This window comes from Macaca nemestrina, chromosome 12 (genome assembly GCF_043159975.1).
Source record: "Macaca nemestrina isolate mMacNem1 chromosome 12, mMacNem.hap1, whole genome shotgun sequence".
NCBI classification, from domain to species: domain Eukaryota; kingdom Metazoa; phylum Chordata; class Mammalia; order Primates; family Cercopithecidae; genus Macaca; species Macaca nemestrina.
Window position 1 is genome coordinate 98,186,930 of NC_092136.1, and position 20,390 is coordinate 98,207,319.

The window sequence follows — 20,390 nt, forward strand, 5'->3', positions numbered from 1 at the left end:
CATACCAACGTGGGATAAGTGATCACCTTTAAGCACCTATTTTCCGTGTTTAATTGAATGACCTAACTCTAACCTTCAGTAACTTAAGGTTAAAAAGGCAGGGCCATGTATAAACACACGAATAGAGGAATGTTACTGAACTGCAATGCCTTGCTTTCCCCTTCCACCACTGGAAAATAAAAAGATTGTTTTACTATTTATCCAAATTGTTGGAAAATCAGTTAAGGAGACTACTCAGATAACTTTTGTAATGTATTGTTTCTGCTACTCAGTAGTTTGTTGTGTGACTTGTGTTTAGGATATATAGTCAGAGAGTTAGCAACTCATTCTTTCTGATACTCTGACAAGAAAAATATGATGCTAAATGGCATTTCGCCTATTTGTTTTGATAAAAGATACTATGGGACATGTGCGAGTCTTTTATGAGAAAAAAATACATTAGGCATTTTGGATCATGCCTAGAGAGCTATTTGGACAGACAATGAGAGCCCAAAAGGGAGATGAGTCACTGCATTCCCTCAGGCTGAACAAAAGAAGTGATCAGCTGGAGAACACTGCATGATAAACAGCAAAGGAATTGCAATTGAGAGAACCAAACAAAGTGAAATTTGCATACCGACTTTTGTATTACAAGCTCTATTTCTAACACAAGTGGTAATATATGTTAAAAAACCTCAGTGTCCTGTTTTCAGTGAAGGTTTGGGTTCTTAATTTTTTTCAAATCAAGTAGAATAAATGACAATGGTTTAAGGTTTCTATACAATTTGGGTTAAGATAGTCTATGTCCTGTTACGTTGATAATTTTAAAATTATACATGTTTTAATATAAAAAAATACTTAGTTTGAACTGGTTTTGTCTGTAGGTTATACAAAATCTGTATTTTGTCATATCATGCCTTTGATTATAATAATTCTTTAGTGCTTATTTTTCAACATATAATACAATTTAAATTTTCTACAAAGCCTTGTATGAACTGATCCTTGCCATTGCTTCCAATATAGCCTACATTATCCTGTGTCCGGAATTGGTTCCTTCCAGTGGGTTCTTCGTCTCGGTGACTTCAAGAATGAAGCTGTGAATCCTCAACCGTGAGTGTTTCAGTCCATAAAGGTGGTGCGTCCGGAGTTGTTCATTCCTCCCAGTGGGTTCGTGGTTTCACTGGCTTCAGGAGTGAAGCCGCAGACCTTTGAAGTCAGCGGTACAGCTCTTAAACATAGCACAGACCTAAAAAGTAAGCAGCTGCAAGATTTATTGCAAAGAGCAAAAGAACAAAGCTTCCACAGCATGGAACAGGAGCCATCTGGTTGCTCTGCAAGCTTGGGTGGCCTGCTTTTACTCTCTTATTTGGCCCCAACCACATCCTGTTGATTGGTCCATTTTACAGAGAGCTGATTGGTCCATTTTACAGAGTGCTGATTGGTCTGTTCTACAGAAGGCTGATGGGTCCGTTTTACAAAGTACTGATTGGTCTGTTTTTACAGAGTGCTGATTGGTGCATTTACAAACCTTTAGCTAGACACAGAGCACTGATTGGATCATTTACTGGCTCCATTGATTGGAGCTACAAACCTTTAGCTAGAAGAAAAGTTCTCCAAGTCCCCTCCCACCCCAGAAGCCGAGCCAGCTTCACGTTTCACTCCTCCTGCTCAAAAGACCTGTACTCTGTCTTCTAAATGCCTCCAAAACTCCAAGGTCTGGCCTGACTTACTCCATTTTTATGCATTGCTATCTTTGTGACACTCCACTCCACAGTACCATCTTTAAAACGTACAAATATCTCTTTCAATTTTTTAACTTAAATTTCACTGAGACATTTTGTAACCATACAATATAAAGGCATTTCAGCCTTCCCTCAGTTATACAATGTTTTATGCCTTTATATATTTTACCCAACAGCATTTATTCTACTCTGTGATTCTTACTTTGTTTTTGTTTGATTTTTATTTTGCTTTGATAGAATGTAAACTTGATGAGGGAAATAATTTTGACTGTATTGCTCACATTCCTTTCATCATTAGTAGTTGGCACTGAGCAGTCACTTAGTGAATGTTCTTTGAATTAATGGAAATGAGAGGGAAAGGTAGAAAGGAAGGAAAAAGGAAGTGAGGGAGGTAGAGAAAGGGAGAATGTGTAAGCTTAGAAAGCACTGTATTAATTTTTCTTTTTTAAGCTTCAACTCATTGTTTAATCTGTAATATGGTGAGACATAGTCCTCTGTGTGAAGAAAGGCACTTCATGTAATTTTGACATTTTTAGGAGTTTCCAAATTGACCTATTATTGATGCTCATGTTACTTTAGAGAGAACCTTAATGAGAATTTCATATATCGAGCAATATATACAATTTTGTACATCTAGAACAACGATTAATAAACCTCCCAGATAGATTCTCTATTGCACAAATTGACAAAAATCTCCCAGAGCCCACAAGATGCATCTATAAAATAATGTTTTTTTTTTTTTTTTTAATAAGAGGAATACCTCTGTCTTGATTGCCTTATTTTTTTTAATTAAGATTTTATTTTCTTGGCCGGGCGCGGTGGCTCAAGCCTGTAATCCCAGCACTTTGGGAGGCCGAGACGGGCGGATCACGAGGTCAGGAGATCGAGACCGTCCTGGCTAACACAGTGAAACCCCGTCTCTACTAAAAATACAAAAACTTAGCCGGGCGAAGTGGCGGGCGCCTGTAGTCCCAGCTACTCGGGAGGCTGAGGCAGGAGAATGGCGTGAACCCGGGAGGCGGAGCTTGCGGTGAGCTGAGATCCGGCCACTGCGCTCCAGCCTGGGTGAGGGAGCGAGACTCCGTCTCAAAAAAAAAAAAAAAAAAAAAAAAAAAAAAGATTTTATTTTCTTTTTTGCTGATATACGATAATTGTACATATTTATAGAGTGCATATGTTATTTCAATATATGCATATAATATACATTTATCAAATCAGGATGATTAGAATATCCATCACCTCAAACATATATCATTTCCTTCTTCACTTGTAGGTATTTTGAAATATGCAGTGAATTATTGTCAATTACTGTCATTCTATGTGATATCCAACAGGAGTACTTAGTCATTCTATCTCACTTTAGTTTTGTACTCATTAACCAACCTCTCATCATCCTTACTTCCCAATCTAAACTTCCTAGCCTTTGCTATCATTCTGTTCTCTACCTCCATAAGATCCAGTTTTTTTACTTCACACATATAAGTGAGAACATGTGATATTTGTTTCTCTGTGCCTGATTTCAGTTAACATAATGTCCTTCAGTTCTATCCATGTTGCTACAAATGACAGAATTTTATTCTTTGTAATGGCTAAATAGTATTCCATTGTGTATGTATACTACATTTTCTTTATCTGTTCATCTATTGATGGACACTTACGTTGAATTCATATCTTGGCTATTGTGAATATAGCTGCAATATATAGCTCTTCCATGTGCTTATTTTCTTTCTTTCGGATATATATCCAGCAGTGAGATTGCTGAATCATATGGTAGATCTATTTTTAGCTTTTTGAGGAACTTTCTTACTGTTTCCCACAGCGGTTGTTCTAATTTACATTCCCACCACCCGTGTGTTTTTCACTTTGAATGCATCCTCATCAGCATTTTGTTATTTTTTGCCTTTTTTTTTTTTACAGTAGCCATTTTAACTGGGATGAGATGATATCTCATTCTGGTTTTCAGTTGCATTTATTTGATGATCGCTGATCTCCAACATTTTTTCATATACATGTTGGTCATTTGTCTGTTTTGTGAAATGTCTATTTGGATCTTTTTTCCCATTTTAATTTGATTATTATTTTTTTTACTTTTGAGCTGTTTGAGTCTCTTTTATATTGTGATTATTAATCCTTTGTCAGATGCATCGTTTACAAATACTTTCTCCTATTATGTGGCTTGCCACTTTTTTATTGTTTCCTTTGCTGTGCAGCAGCTTTGCAGCTTGATGTAATCCCTTATGTCTATTTTTGTTTTTGTTGCCCGTGTTTCTGAAATCTTACCCCCAAAATCTTTACCCAAACCAATGTCCTGAAGCCCTTCCCCAGTGTTTTCTTCTAGTAATTTCAGTTTCAGATCTTACATTAGAGTATTTAACCCATTTTGAGTTGATTTTTTGTATATAGTGTGAGATAGGGGTCTAGTTTTATTCTTCATCATATGGATACCCCGTGTTTTTAGCACCATTTATTAAACAGATTCTCCTTTCCCCAATATATGTTTTTAAGATCTTTGTTAAAAATGAGTTGGCTGCAAATGTGTGAGTCTATACTTGAATTTCTATTTAATTTCATTGGTCTATGTGTCTGATTTTATGGCAGTACTGTGCTGTTTTGTTTACAATGTTTAGAGCATATTTTGACGTCAGGTAGTGTGATGCTTCCAGCTTTATTCTTTTTAATCAGGATTGCCTTGGCTATATGTAGTCTTTTCTGGTGCCATAGAAATTTTAGGATTGTTTTTCTACATTTCCTTCTTCTACTGAAGAATGGCATTTGTAATTTGATAGGGATTGCATTGAATCTCTAGATTTCTTTTGGTAGTGTGGTCATTTTAACAATCTTAATTCTTTTAATCTATGAAATTAGGATATATTTTCACTATTTGTGACCCCTTCAATTTCCTTCATCAGTGTTTTATAGTTTTCTTTGTAGAGATCTTTCACTTACTTGGTTAAATTTATTCCTATGTATTTTTTAGTTATTGTAAATGGGATTACTGTCTTGACTTTTTTCAGATTGCTCTCTGTTGGTGTATAGAAGTGCTACTGATTTTTGTATGTTAATTTTGAAAAAAGCAAATTTACTGAATTCAGTTATTAGTTCTACAGTATTTTGGTGGAATCTAGGTTTTTCTAAATATAGGATTATGTCATCTGCAAACAAGGACAATTTCACCTTTTCTTGCTTAATTAGTCTGTTTAGGTCTTTCAGTTCTGTATTGAATAAAAGTGGTGAAAGTGGGCATCCTTGTCTTTTTTTGAGATCTTAGAGGAAAGGCTTTTAATTTTGTCCCATTCAGTATTGTATTAACTGTGGGTTTACCATATATGGCCTTAAATGTTCTTATATCTGTTCCTTCTACACCAAGTTTTTTGAGAGTTTTAATCAAGAATGGACATTAATTTTTACTGAACATCATTAATACCAATTTTTCTCAAATGATTTCAAAATATTAAAGAGGAGGGATTACATCCAAACTCATCTAAAAGGTCAGCATAACCCTAATGCCAAAACAACAGATGCTCTCTCAGCATCTATTGAAATAATCATATGATTTTTGTTCTTGATTCTTTTAATGTAATATGTGGCATTTATTGATTGGTTTATACTGAATCATTCTTGAATCCCTGTGATGAATCCACTTGATCACCATGAATGAACTTTTCAATGTGTTGTTGAATCTGGTTTACTGGTAGTTTGTTGAAGATGTTTGCATCTATGTTCATCTGGTTTATTGAGCTGTAGTTTTCTTTCTCCGTTATGTTCTTGTATGGTTTTGGTATCAGGGTTATGACCTTTTAGATGAATTTGGATGTAATCCCTCCTCTTTAATGTTTTGAAATAGTTTGAGAAAAATTGATATTAATTATGCTTTTAATGTTTTGTAGAATCTGGCAGCTAGTCCTTCAGGCCTTGGGCTTTTTTTTTTGATGAGACATTTTTTATTACTGCTTTGATCTCATTACTTATTATCAGTCTTTTCAGAATTTCTGTTTCTTCACGGTTCAATCTTTGTCAGTTGTATGTCCAGAAATTTATCTGTTTCTTCTAAGTTTCCTAATAGTTTCTGATGATCCTTTGTATTTCTACAGTATCAGTTTCAATGTCTCCTTTTTCATCTCTGAGCTTGTTAATTTGTATCTTCTCTTTTTTTAGTTATTCTAGTTACTCAATTATTTTTTGAAGTCCAACTTTTACTTTTATTGATGTTTTTGCATTATTTTTAGTCTAAAATTTATTTATTTCTACTCTGATATTTATTTATTTATTTTTTCTCACTGGTTTTGGAAGATTTTATTTTCATTTGTTCTTTTTTTTTTTTTTTTTTTTTTAAATCCATCGTGGTATATCATTAGTTTGTTTATTTTAAGTATTTCTCCTTTTTTGATGTTGACATTTATTGCTATAGCCTTCCTTCAGAACTATTTTTGCTGTATCCCATAGGTTTTGGTATGTTATGACTTCATTTTTATTTATCTCAAGAAATTTTAATATTTACTTTCAAATTTCTTCCTTGATCCATTTGTCATTCAAGAACATGTTGTTTAGTTTCCATAGATTTATACAGATTCCAATATTCTTCTGTTATTTATTTCTAGTTTTATTCCATTGTGGTCAGAAAACATACTTGATATGATTTTCATTTATTTAAATTTACTAAGACCTGCTTTTTACCTAACATATGGTTTATCCTGAAGAATATTCCATGTGATGTTGAGAAATACGTGTATTCTGCAGTTGTTGGAATGTTCTTTAAATGTTTGTTTAAATACATCTACTTCATTTTGTCTATAGTGCAGTTTAAATTCAGTGTCTGTTACTTTTTTGACTGAATGATCTCTCCACTGCTGAAAGTGAGGTGTGGAACAGCCTTATTATTACTGTTTTGCAGTCAGCCTTTCCCTTTAAGTCTATTAATATTTGTTTCATACATTTAGGTGCTCCAGTATTGGGTGCATATGTGTCTATAATTGTTATATCTTCTTGCTATGTTGATACTTTTTCATTATATAATGGCTCTTTTTACCTTTTTGTTTTTTACTTGAACTCTACTTTGTGCGATATAAGAATAGCTACTCCTATTCTTTCTTATTTCCATTTTCATGCAGTAACTTTTTGCATCTCTTCACTCTCAGTCTGTGTGCCAACATATGTGAGGTGAGTTTCTTGTAGATAGTATACATTATATATCTGGATTTTAAAAAAATCCATCAGCCACTCTTTTAGCTGGATAATTTAAATTATTTATATTGATAGGTCTGGCTTTACTACTGTCATCTTGTTACTTGTTTCTTATTGTTAGATCCTTCTTTTTTCTGTCTTCCCTAGTTGTTACATGATTTTCTTTCTTCCGTTTGATCAATTCTGCTGTTAGAGCTTTCTAATAAATTTTTCAGATTAATTGTTATATTCTTAATTTCTAGGATTTCTGTTTGTGTTTTCCCAAATTTTGTCTATATCTTTGTCAAGCCTGGAAATTTGGATTGTTTTCCAAATTTCATTTCATTTTCTATCTGCACTTTTGTGTAATTCCCTGAAATTCTTAAGAGGTTTATTCTGAATTCTCTGACCTTGCATAATTTTTTACTGCTTCTGGGTTCTTTGCTAGAACTCTATTGGTTTATTTTGGTGGTGTCACATTTTCTTGAGTTTTTGCAATCTTTGTGACTTTCCATTGATGCCTGTGCATTACAATAATCACTTCTAGTTTTGCAGCTCTTCTTTGGTGGTGGTAGTTTTTATTTTATTTTATTTTATTTTCTGCTTAGTATTGGAACGTGAACTCTGGCCTGCGATTTCTTCCAATTTTGAGGAAGACTAATAGTGAACACCAGAACTAAAACACTTCACTGGAACTGACTTTTGCCCTGATATGTTATTTCCAGTCTGGGAAAAACTTACAGTGCTCATGGAAACCTAAATACTGCTCTGGAACTAAATCACTTCTTTCCTATTTTTTCCTAATCTGGGGAAGGCTTATCTGGTGAGCACCAAAACTTAAACTTTGCCCCAGAGGAATATTGCCATACTGCCATTTTATTTTCCCCATTCTAGGGAAGACTTAAGTGGGCACTGAAGCTTAAGCCTGACCGTTTAATTGTTTCTGAGTCAGGAGTAACCTCCACAAGAGCACCTGGGCTTTGTGAAAAATACAACCAGGGATTCATACCTTGCTGTTTATTGTGTCTGTGCAGCAATATGGTGCTGGTCAGTCTCTTCAATTTGGCATACCAAGTGATCTCAGCATGGAATAGCCATCAAGATCCGTGTGCCAAAGGCTGCAATTATTGCCGTGCTCTTTATATGTAACTAATCCCAGGTAGGGCAGCCCTCCTGGTACTCTCACTAGTTCTCATGAGATGGGACCAAAGTTGGCTTACCGCAAAGATTCCCAGACCAATAGGGACATAAAATGTCCACCTAAAATTTCCTCCTCTCACCGCAGAAACCATGAGTCTTAGAAAATTCTCTGTGAGTGGCATTATGCTGTCTTGGAGGAGTGGCCATTATAGTCTGAAATTACTCATGATGTTTTTTTTTTTTCTAAATTCTGTGACCCAGGGAGCTTTTCTGCTTCTTCTCTGCATTCTGGTTAATTCATGGTTGTATCTTTTTATTTGAATAATTTCGTTTTATATTTTTGCTGGGGGAGTCATGCCATGGAATCTTCTTTTCTACCATCTTGCTGATGTTCCTCAGCCTTATCAGTTCTTCATTATCATGATGATACTTCTGATATAGAAAATATTAGGAAAACAAAATAACAGGCAGAGAAAATTAAATGAAAAGACAAGTGTTATTATAAAATCTGTTGTGTGAGATTTATAATTATTTCAGAATGTCAGAAAAATTTTCTCCAATCCCTATATCTTTTTGTACCATTTTATTGAAAATAAATGTAAAGTAAGACTGAGAATTATCTAAAAGTAAGAATTAGTTACGCTTTATAGATGCAGTACATGAGATTAGAAAGACAATAACTGTATTTTCTGATACTGGCATTTATATTTATTCTTGTATGTATCATCTGTTCTCTGATTATTTTCTAAGCTTACTAAAGAGATTTCTACTAAATATCTCTGTTCTTAAAATTATTAAATGCATTTCAAATCTAAACCCTACCTACTTAGGCTTTTCTATATCTTTTTAATAATGAGCCTTCATGTATTAAAGTTGGGCTTTGTCATTTATCAAAAAAGAACCAAAGACATGTTGCATTTTTTTGTCTTTTCCAGCCAATAATTTTAACTGCCTTTATAAAAGCATTAGTCAAAGAAGACAGCTTCAATACTATAGATGTATTTTCTAAGCTTACCATTTGGGAATGTACATCACACATGGAATCTTTATCTATGCTACTATTTTTATAGTTTAAGTAATTAACATGTGGCAGCCTGCTTCACTAAGGGCGTTTTTTGAAGATAAAGCATCTGATTTGATTTTGATTCAAGTCTTAACTGAGTCTTTTAATGATTATCCTCCAAATCATAAACAATTTTTAAAAATATCTTATTTATATTAGAAAAAATAAAAAGTAATATGTTCCAATAGAGAAAACATGAATATTAATCAATAGTAACATTCCATCTTACCAATTTGTAAACTATAAACATGAAGAGAATATATTTTGTCAAGCCATGTGAAAAAATTATTATTGAATCATTACTATGATACTATTTATGTATATTAATAAAATGCTATACTTGGTAATTTGTTTAACATAGCTCAATAAATATAAAACATTTTTATTAGTTTTAAAAATACTGTGGGATTTTCAAAAATTTTTTGATGCAAATTTGTCATAAAATAGCCAGAATTTCCTTATGCAGATAAGTTGATTATAATCAGGGCACAATAATTGCTGCTATTAGAATATGGAATTTCAAAAGGGTAATATTAAAATGAGCTTTAGTAATAAAGAAAGATTTTATGTCAGAGCTGATGTGCTGAATCTTGAAATGTAGGTAAAATTTACAATGGTAGAGATGAGAGAAGAAAGAAATCTAAACCTGAGAAGAGTGTCAGCATATGATACAGGCTAATTCAAAAGACACTTCTCCGTGAATCTAAGTAAATTAATAATGAATATTGCCAAAGTGATCTTTTATATCCACAATTGTTATAATTTTATCAAAGTGACAGTGATTAATAATGATGAATTATAGAGGCAATATTAATACTTCTGTTTAACTTGTAAGGTAATTTTCAGTGATAATTAAGGTTACACTAAGTAAACCAAAGCAAAATTATATTGATTTAACTAATACTAATGACTGATTCTTAATTTAGTCTTAAACACATTTTATTGAATGTCTATTGTGGACTAGCTTCTAAATTAGACAGGCAGGTGGGAATATGAGTAAGGCATATTCCTCAGGTTTAAACATACCAGATACTCTGTTAAGGAAGACACTAATATAAATGCATGCAGTAAAACACAATGTAATGTTTCCAAAGGCAGATAAAGAGACTGGCCTGTGCAGACATGCCCAGGACCAGTTAATATGTATTAAAACGTCATTGTAGTGATCAAAAATTATCTGGAAAGTTAAGAGATTTTATTTAACCAAACATTTCTGGAGTATAGCATGAGGGTAGAAGAGATATTTTGATAATTTGAATAGGATAAAAGAGTAAGGATCTTATTCTTCCTTCCAATGAAACCTATACAGGAAATATTAGCATCACTATACCAAACTTTGAAAAGAGTAGTTGTTTTTTTGCAAGATTTTTGTTTTGGTTGACTTGAATGAATAAGATTAGTGCCAAAATAGAGCTACTTCAGACTATAATAAGCTGAATATTCCTCCAGTATTTCTTCTCTATACTTCACCAAATTCCTATATACAATTATACAGTTTGTATATGAGGAACAAATCAGGCTAAAGAAAGACGTGGAAATCAAATACTCTGGTACAATATGAAAGAGATTTATTGGGGTTATAATTTACTACATCTAAGTAAGAATGAAACTGGGAAAACACTTTTCTGCATTTTTTTTTTTTTTCCTTCAACTTTTTGTTTAAGTTCTGAGGAACGTGTGCAGGATGCACAGGTTTGTTACATAGGTAAGTGTGTGCCATGGTGCTTTGCTACACAGATCAACCCATCAGCTATGTATTAAGCCCAGCATCCACTAGCTATTCTTCTTAATCCTCTTCCTTCACCCACCCCCTGCCCTTCAACAAGCCTCAGTTATGTTGTTTTCCCCAGTGTGTCCATGCGTTCTCATCATTCAGCTCCCACTTATAAATGAGAACGTGGTGTTTGATTTACTGTTTCTATATTAGTTTGCTGAGGATAATGACTTCCAGCTCCATCCATGTCCCTGCAAAGGACACTTTCTCCTTCATTTTTTATGGCTACATAGTATTCCATGGTGTACATGTACCACATTTTTAAATCCAGTGTATCATTGATGGGCATTTGGGTTAATCTCATGTCTTTGCTATAGTGAATAGTGCACAGTGCACATATGTGTGCATGTTATCTTTATAATAGAATGATTTATATTCTTTTATTGTAATTGTCCATTCTCATGCTGCTACAAAGAACTGCTCCAGACTGGGTCATTTACAAAGGAAAGGGGTTTAATTGACTCACAATTCAGCATGGCTGGGGAGGCCTCAGGAAACTTACAGTCACAGCAGAAGGGGAAGCAAACATGTCCTTCTTCATGTGGTGGCAGGAGAGAATAATGCCAAACAAAGAAGGAAAAGCCCCTTATAAAACCATCAGCTCTCATGATAACTGAGTCATTGTCAATATGAGAATGGTATGAGGGTAACCACCCCCATGATTCAATTACCTCCCATTGATTCCCTCCTTTGACATGTAGAGATTATGAAAAGTACAATTCAAAATGAGATTGGGGTGGGGACACAACAAAACCATATCAGGTATATACCTAGTAATGGGATTGCTGGGCCAAATGGTATTTCTGCCTCTAGGTCTTTGAGGAATCGCCACATTATCTTCCACAATCTTTTAACTAATTTATACTACCATCAACAGTGTATAAGCATCTTTTTTCCTCACAACCTCAGTAGCATCTGTTATTTTTGACATTTCTTTAACAATAGCCATTCTGACTGGTGTGAGATGGAATCACATTGTAGTTTTGGTTTGCATTTTCTAATGATCGTTGTTGATCCTTTATTCATATGATTGTTGGCTGCATATATATGTTTCATTTTTTAAGTGTCTGTTCATGTCCTTTGACTACTTTTTAATCGGGTTCCTTTTTTTTCTCATAAATTTGTTTAAGTTCCTTATAGATGCTGGATATTAGACTTTTGCCATATGTACAGTTTGCAAAGCTTGTCTTCCATTCTATACATTGTCTATTTACTCTGTTAATTGTTTCTTTTGCTATGCAGATTCTCTTTAGTTTAATTAGATCCTATTTGTCAATTTTTGCTTTTGTTGCAATTGCTTTGGCGCTTTCATCATGAAATCTGTGCCCCTGCCTATGTCCTGAATGGTGTGGAAGTGCCATCAACATGTAATTTTCAGAGGACACATTGTTTCACACAACTCGGAATTAGACTTTAGCCTCACTAGGACCACTGAACGAATAATAGTAAATATTAATTTGTTATACAACTAGTGGATGGTGTGAAAGTGAGTTTACTGGCATGTATCCACGTCAATATATATGCCTATGTGGTAATTAATAATGGATAAGCTGAAAATCTGAAAACTCTCATTAACTATTTCCTAAACTAAATAAAAAGACTCTTAAGTAAACATTATGTGTTATCTTCTCTAATATCCCTGTTTACATCTCAAAAATAGGTACATAATAGGTGACAAGATTATTTGTTGCTGTTAATTGAAAAAATTGAGAATGATTATTAAACACTGATTGTAAATATAAATTAAATCTTGATTAAGTTAAAAAATTCCACTATAAAGCATTTTTCCAAAAACACATTTTATAAATAAATGAAATAAATAAAGAGAGAGCTATTCTACATAAATTGAAAAAAATCTTTATTTTCATAAAGTAGTAGTGAAGGAAGGTTGTTTTGATTTCATGCTTTGAACATCTTAGTTTGAGCTTAAAAAATTTGCCAAGTTTCTGTCTCTAGAGCCTAATTTTTTTCACGTTTAAGTCCATGAAGTTTTATAGTTATCTATTTTATTCCATATAATAATAACTCTGGGGATATAACTCTGCAGAAGGAATTATCTAACTTTATATTCATTGGTCAGTAAACAAATTTAATTTCAGCATATATTGTTATGAGTTCTAAAATTGCTAATATAATTTAGAATCTTCTTTATCCTGAATTATGAAACTTTTGTTAAAGAGAGCCATGCCATTACACAACTACACAAAATATGCAGGCAGAAACACGAGGACTTTGTGATCCTAAGCCACCATTTTGAGTGAAGGGATTGTGTCTGTTTATATGTTTATAGTTCCAGAGCCTAAACAGTACCAGCACAAAATAGGGCATCAAGGAATGTTTGTTAAATGTAACTGAACGTCCAATATTCTTGCTCTTTAGTCCTATTCTCGGTACAAAAGTAGAAGATAGTTTACATTGTTACCTTATCACATTTTCATCTGAACAGTCTTCCTTAGAGCCAATGTTGTTCTTCTGTTTAAAAGATTATTGTCCAAGAGAATAATGATGAGATTCACAGAAGAAAAATTTATATAGCCCTTTAAATTCTACTTCTAAGATTTTTCTTTGGGCTGTGATTTGTTATCATTTTTTGAAATCATATTATCTGTCTTTCTTTGTCTCTTCACTGACATATTTTTAGGGTAATTGTTTAGCCAATGGAAAGATAGAATTGAAATAATTATAGGTAAATTGTCCATTTGAGGAGTTGAGATGAAAATAGTGAATGCAAAAGCAGTTTAATAATCAGAAAAGATTGAGAGTTGAAAAGTAAGTGAGACCATGATCTCAAAGTTAGAAAGTAACAAATATGAGAGAGAAAATTAGGCAGAACATTACCCAATCCTAAATAAAAGGGAAGTCTCATTCTCTTGTCTGCCTAATAGTTAAGAACACAGATAAACAGGTACTCATACTTGAGCTTTGATTTTAGCCCTGCCACTTTCTACTGGTGCATTCCTGGACCATGAAGCCTTTCTAAATTTATTTTCTAATGTGGGGATAATATTTCAGTCTGAAATACTGCAAAAGTGATATTATTGTATCCATTTTAGAGGACACAACTCTATCACAGTTTTTGGCAAATGATATGTTGTTGTTACTTTTGATCACCCAAGTAAAAGTGTTTCCGGTTTCTTCATCATATTTTTATTATGTGTTTTTTGTTTAAACATCTAATTAGCAATCTTTTGGGAGATACTTTGGAACCATTCCATTAAAATATGTTGCTTCCCATAACATTCTTACTCATTATGCTTAGTATCCTCTGATGAGTATTGCCCAAACCAATCTACTAATTATTGAAATATAGTGATTGTCTAACTCCAGTATTTTCTTCTCATTTTCAGTCAACATTCCACTCCCTTTTATTTTGCATATTTGTGTACTTATTTATCATTATATTAGTGGTATGAACACATGAATTTCCATTTTGTATTCAATAGGTTGTAATCTATTACTGATCTTACTGATTTTCAGTTTAAAAATTTTTAATATTTGGTCAATAGATGCTCCTTAATGCTGGCTTCTCTCTCCTTTTCACATGCCTCTATCTTGTTCTTGAGCACTCACTTACTTTTGGCAGAAGATATTCCAGGCTAATTTTGTATGTTCTCTGTCTGCCTTAGAGCCACCCATTTTTTTCAAACAGAAAAACAAAGCAACAAATTAAAAAACACAAAAATCAACAGCAAAACAAACAATAGGGAATACTGTATACATAAAAATCATTTTTGTAGACTAGACTAGAGAATTAACTTCATCTGACCAAGAGATAATTAGGGAAATTGCAGAAAAAGTAAATATAGTGAGCAGTTAATATATTTATTTTCAGATATGGGTAAAAATATGCAGAAATGTGAGTGGAAGAATAATGTGTAAACATTACAGGTTCGAACAAAGTAGAAAGAATACAACAAAAAACACGGGACCAGAAAAGATGCATAAAGGAGTAATAGAAAAAGATTATTGGATGTTTACAGATAACAGGTAAAAGTCAGAGAATGTGATTTAAAAAGGCAAATTCAATAATAAATAGACGAGAATAAGAAAGATCAGGCACTAGAGAAAGAATAAATAAAAATTATAAAGGCTCCTCAATACCAAAATACTTTTTAAAAAGCAAAAAAGGCACTCCACAAAGTAAGAGGCACAGAAAATTTAGTAACTTATAATGTTAATAAACTAAAATCTCAACTCAAAATGCTAGCAGAAGAGTGAGAAATAAATTCCAAAGGAAGCATTGTCATCCTTGACTTTTAAAAGTATTAATTTCTTCCCCTGTACTCAACTTTTTCTGGAATTACAGTCACTTGGATGGTAGAACTCTTTGGATGATGGACAAGGAATCATCATTTGTCATTTTAAGTTCCAGGAGATTTTATTAAAATGAATGCCTATACGAAACTTCTCTTATTCACAACTATACATCTCCTCCATGCACCTCTTGTCCCAATTTCTTCTGCGTGATCAGTTCTTTTATTTAAAATTATTTTATTTAATTCCAAGATACACGTGGAGGATGTGCAGGTTTGCTCCATAGGTAAACATGTGCCTTGATAATTTGCTGCACCTATCAACCTGTCACCTATGTATTAAGCCCAGCATGCATTAGCTTTTTTCCCTAATGCTCTCTCCCTCCCTCTGGCTTTCACCCAGCAGGCTCCAGTGTGTGTTGTTTCCCTCTCTGTATCCATGTGTTTTCATTGTTTAGCTCCCATTTATGAGTGAAAATATGCAGTGTTGGTTTTCTATTCCTGCATTAGTTTGCTGAGGATGATGGCTTCCAGCTTTATCCATGTCCCTGCAAAGGAGATGATCTTATTTTTTTGTTTATGGCTGCATAGTATTATTCCATGGTGTATGTGTACCAAATTGTGAATAGTACTGCAGTGAACATATGCGTGCATGTATCTTTATAATAGAATGATTTATATTCCTTTGGATATATACTCAGTAATTGGATTACTGGGTCAAATGGTATTTCTGGTTCTAAATCTTTGACAAATTACTGCATCGTTTTCCACAATGGTTGAACTAATTTACATTCCCACCATCAGTGTAAAAGTGTTCCTATTTCTCTGCAACCTCGCCAGCATCTCTTGTTCTTGACTAAGCAATCTTCTAGTTACATTGCATAGATGCAGGAAGGCAGCACCTTGCAATATATGCTTTCTGTCCTGAGATTTCTTTGATTTTGTGATGTGGTACAACCTGAGAACACATTTCAGGACTAACTTAGACAAAATCTTAAAACATATCAAAATTTATCTTTAATCAATGATGTATGGGAACTAAGAGATAATGCTTCTATTGTCAATTTTTTAATGCGTAAGTGCATTGGTTTTTACCTTATTTTCTTCTCCACTCCGTTTGCTCACTCCTACTCCACGATATCACTTCTCCAATAAACTAGCTTTGCGCAAACCTTTGTTTCAAGCTCTAAGTCTGAAAGGATCTGAGAAATAACAGGGATACCAAATGTGAACCTTAAATGTGGAACATCATTAAGGAATTTGAATCTGGATTGCTTATTGAGACAACAATGAAGTCCATATTGCTGGGAGGAAGTGGGGAGGTGAAAGTAGCTAGTCATTTAACAGTTTCATATTTGCTAAGATAATCACATGTACAGGATTGATAAAACGCAAGTAGAACATTAATACTTCTGCTTTGTTTTGAGATGGAGTCTCACTCTGTTGCCCAGGCTGGAGTATAGTGGCCTAATATCAGCTCACTGCAGCCTCCACCACCAAGGTTCAAGTGATTCTCATGCCTCAGCCTCCCGAGTAGCTGGGACTTACAGGTGCACACCATCACGCATGGCTAATTTTTTGTATTTTTAGTAGAGACGGGGTTTCACCATGTTGGCCAGGCGGGTCTCGAACACCTGACCTCAGGTGATCTACCTGCTTCGGCCTCTCAAAATGCTGGGATTACAAGCATAAGCCACTGCGTCCTTCCAGATCGTCAATTGTTAAATGATGTGATAATTCTATAATTTAAATGGTATGAGGGCAATGATAATTGTGGTTGGATGAATTTTGTTAACTACAAAATTCTAAGCACACTATCTATCATCTCAAGACATTGTACAAATTAGAATATTTTTATTTAAATATTTAATGTGATCATCTATTGAAGTCACAGGCCTCAAAAGACTGAAAATTAGGAATAGCATATACTCATAAGGTAACAGAGTTATAAACAAGCTGAAGACATAGTTTCCTGATAGGAATAGAGTAATATCCTAAGACTTAGGAAGAAAGATTTTAATTATTTCAGTCATTTGAAATTTATTGAGGCTTGTTTTATTCTGCAAAATACAGACTACCTTGTCAATGTTTCATGAGTCTTTGAAAAGAATGTGTATTCTGCAGTTTTAGGTGTGGTTTCCTGTAAATGTCAAGTAGATCGAGATGCTTAATAATATTGTTCCAATTCTTATTCTCTTTCTAATACTTATTCAGTAAATTATTAAGATATGAGTTTTTAAATATCCAGATATAATTGTAATTTCATCTCTTTATTTTTGACTGTTTTGATTGGTGTATATTTTTTTTTGTGGTAAAAAATAGCATGATATTGGCTGGGTGCAGTAGTTCACGCTCCTGCCTCCACAAGAATTGTGAGGCAATCTTTCAGTCCTAACAGAAGAAAGCCCTAAAGTGTTAAATCGAGTATTTAAAGACTAGGATGTATTTACTCCTTCAAATGCACAGAAACTATCACAAAGGTCCACAGATGCCAAAAATCAGACAAACATGATATCACCAAAGGAAAATAATAAAACTCAAGTAATCATTCCCAGAGCTATGCAGATCTATGAATCTCTGAAAAAATTCAAAACAGACATCTTAAAGAAAATCAATGAGATTCAAGAAAACACAGATGACTAAATAAAAAAAGAAAAAACAATGCATTAACAAAATGAGAAGTTTAATATGGACAGAGAAACCATTAAAAAGGACCAAACAGGAATTATGGAGCTGAAGAATATAATGGTGGAACTGAAAAACTCGTTGGAGACCTTCAACAGCAAATTTGATCATGCAAAACAAAAAATTAGCAAATTCAAAGACAGGTCATTTGAAATAAAATAATTAGAGGAATAAAAAGAAAACAAATGAAAAAGAATGAAGAAAACATAAGGGACCATTGAAACACCATCAAATGTACAAATACATGATTTATGGCACTCTCCAAGGATAAGAGTGAGAGAAAAAAAATGATGCTTATTGGCCGGGTGGGGTGGCTCACACCTGTAATCCCAGCACTTTGGGAGGCCGAGACATGAGGATCAGGAGTTTGAGACCAGCCTGGCCAACATGGTAAAACCCCGTCTCTACTAAAAATATAAAATCAGCCAAGTGTAGTGGCACACACCTGTAGTCCCAACCACTTGGGAAGCTGAGGCAGTAGAATTACTTGAACCCGGGAAGTGGAGTGGAGGTTACAGTGAGCCGAGACTGCACCACTGCACTCCAGCCTGGGCAACTGAGTAAAACTCTGAAAACAAACAAACAAACAAACAAACACTTATTTAAGGACATAGTGTCTGAAAGCTTCCCAAATCTTGGAAAAAATATTGACATCCATAACCATGAAGCTCAAAAAAAAATTGAAGCATGATAATTCCAAATAATAATAGTCTGAAACACATTATAATGAAATTATCAAAAATCAAATACAGATAGCAAGATAATAGAGATTTGTGACATATAAACTATCTCATATAAGGCTATCAGCATACTCCTCAACAGAAACCTTGGCAGCCAGGAAAGAGTAGGATAATATATTCAAACTGTTAAGAAGAAAGTAATTGCCAAGCCAGAATACCAAAACTGGCAAAGTGGTCCTTAGGATATGAAGAAAAAATAAAAACATTCCAATACAAAAAAGGCTGATGGAATTCATCACTAAAGACAAGCTTTACAAGAAATGCTAAAGGGAGTTCTTCAAGTTGAAACAAAGGGTCACTAAGCGCCAACATAAAACATGACATTATAAAATAACTGGTAATAGTAAATTACAGTCAAAATTCAGAATACTCTAATGTTGTAACTGTGGTGTGTAAATTACTTTCAGCTCTAGTATAAGACCTAAAAGTCAAAAGTATTTTTAAAAAATAGCTACAATCATTAGTTAATGATGTGCAATATAAAAACACATGTCAAGTTTGACATCAATAGCATAAAACAAAAAAGAGGAGAGAAGTAAAATTGTAGAGGTTTTGCAATCTAGAATATCATAAAATGCTTTATGTAAGCCCCATAGTAACTACTAATAAAAGGCTAAGTACAAACACAAAAGATGAAGAGAAAAGGATCAAAGCATACTACTACAAAAATTTAAAATATCATAAAGGAAGAAAGCAATATTGAAAAAAGGGAATAAAGGAAATTTCAAGGAGTCAGTAAACAATTAACAAAATGGCAGTAGTAAGGTATTATGTGTCAAAAATTTCATTAAATATTAATGAAGTAATTTTCCAATTAAAAGACACAAAGTTTAAATAGATTAAGACAAAACAAAATAAAATATTCAAAAATAGGCCACCAACAAAAGATTTACATTACCCTTCATGAGAACACATATAAATTGAAAATGATAGAAAAAGTTATTCTGTGCAGATGGAGCTAAAGAGAGCAGGGGTGAATATACTTATATCAGACAAAATAGGCTTTAAGTAAAAAACTGTAAAAAGCGACAAAAGCAATCATTATATAATGATAAAGGAGTCAATTTATCAAGATATATAACATTTAAATATATATGCACCCCAAATTGGAGCACCTGAATATACAATACAAGTGCTAATATATATGAAGAGTGAGAGGGACTGCAACACAATAAAAGTAGATAATTTCAATACACCACTTTCAAAACTGAACAGGTTATCCAGCCATGAAATCAATTAGAAAATGTTAGACTTGGACTAAACTTTAGACAAAATGAATGCAACAGATATATACAAACTTTCCATCCGATAGCTGCAGAGTACACATTTTTCTCAGCTACATACATTTTCCAGGATAGAAAAAAATACTAGGAAACATAAGAAGCCTTAACAAATTTAAGGAGTCTAAAATTCTATAAAGTATCTGTCAAATTATTCCACTGCAATGGGATGAAATTATAAATCAGTAACAAGAGGAAATTTGTAAAATTTGGACATCTATGGAATTTAAAGAACCTTGTTCTATACAACCAAGGATTCCATGAAGAACAAAAAAGGAAAATTTAAAAATATCTTGAGACAATAAAATAGAAATATAACATACCACGTCATACGGGATACAACAAAAGCTGTTCTAAGAGGAAAGTGTATAGCAATAAATGCCTACATTTAAAAGAAGAAAGATCTCAAATAAACAAACTAAGTTCACCTCAAGGAATTAGAAAAAGAACAAACTAAACCCAAACTTAGTAGAAGAAAATAAATAATAAAGACCAGAAAATAGATTAAATAGAGACTACAAAACAATTTTAAAACAATGAAGTTAAAAGCCATTTTTAATATAGAAAAATCAAC

At 33.4% G+C, this 20,390-nt stretch overlaps 1 long non-coding RNA gene across 5 annotated transcripts in view; it reads left to right on the forward strand.

The window, feature by feature from the left end:
- LOC105484299 (uncharacterized) overlaps window positions 1-20,390 on the forward strand; it is a 518,018-nt gene that overhangs the window by 183,453 nt on the left and 314,175 nt on the right. For all 5 annotated transcript variants that reach the window (XR_988855.2, XR_988854.2, XR_011611009.1 and 2 more), the window contains exon 4: window positions 1,003-1,089. This is a non-coding gene — a long non-coding RNA (uncharacterized lncRNA). The remainder of the gene's footprint in view (window positions 1-1,002; window positions 1,090-20,390) is intronic.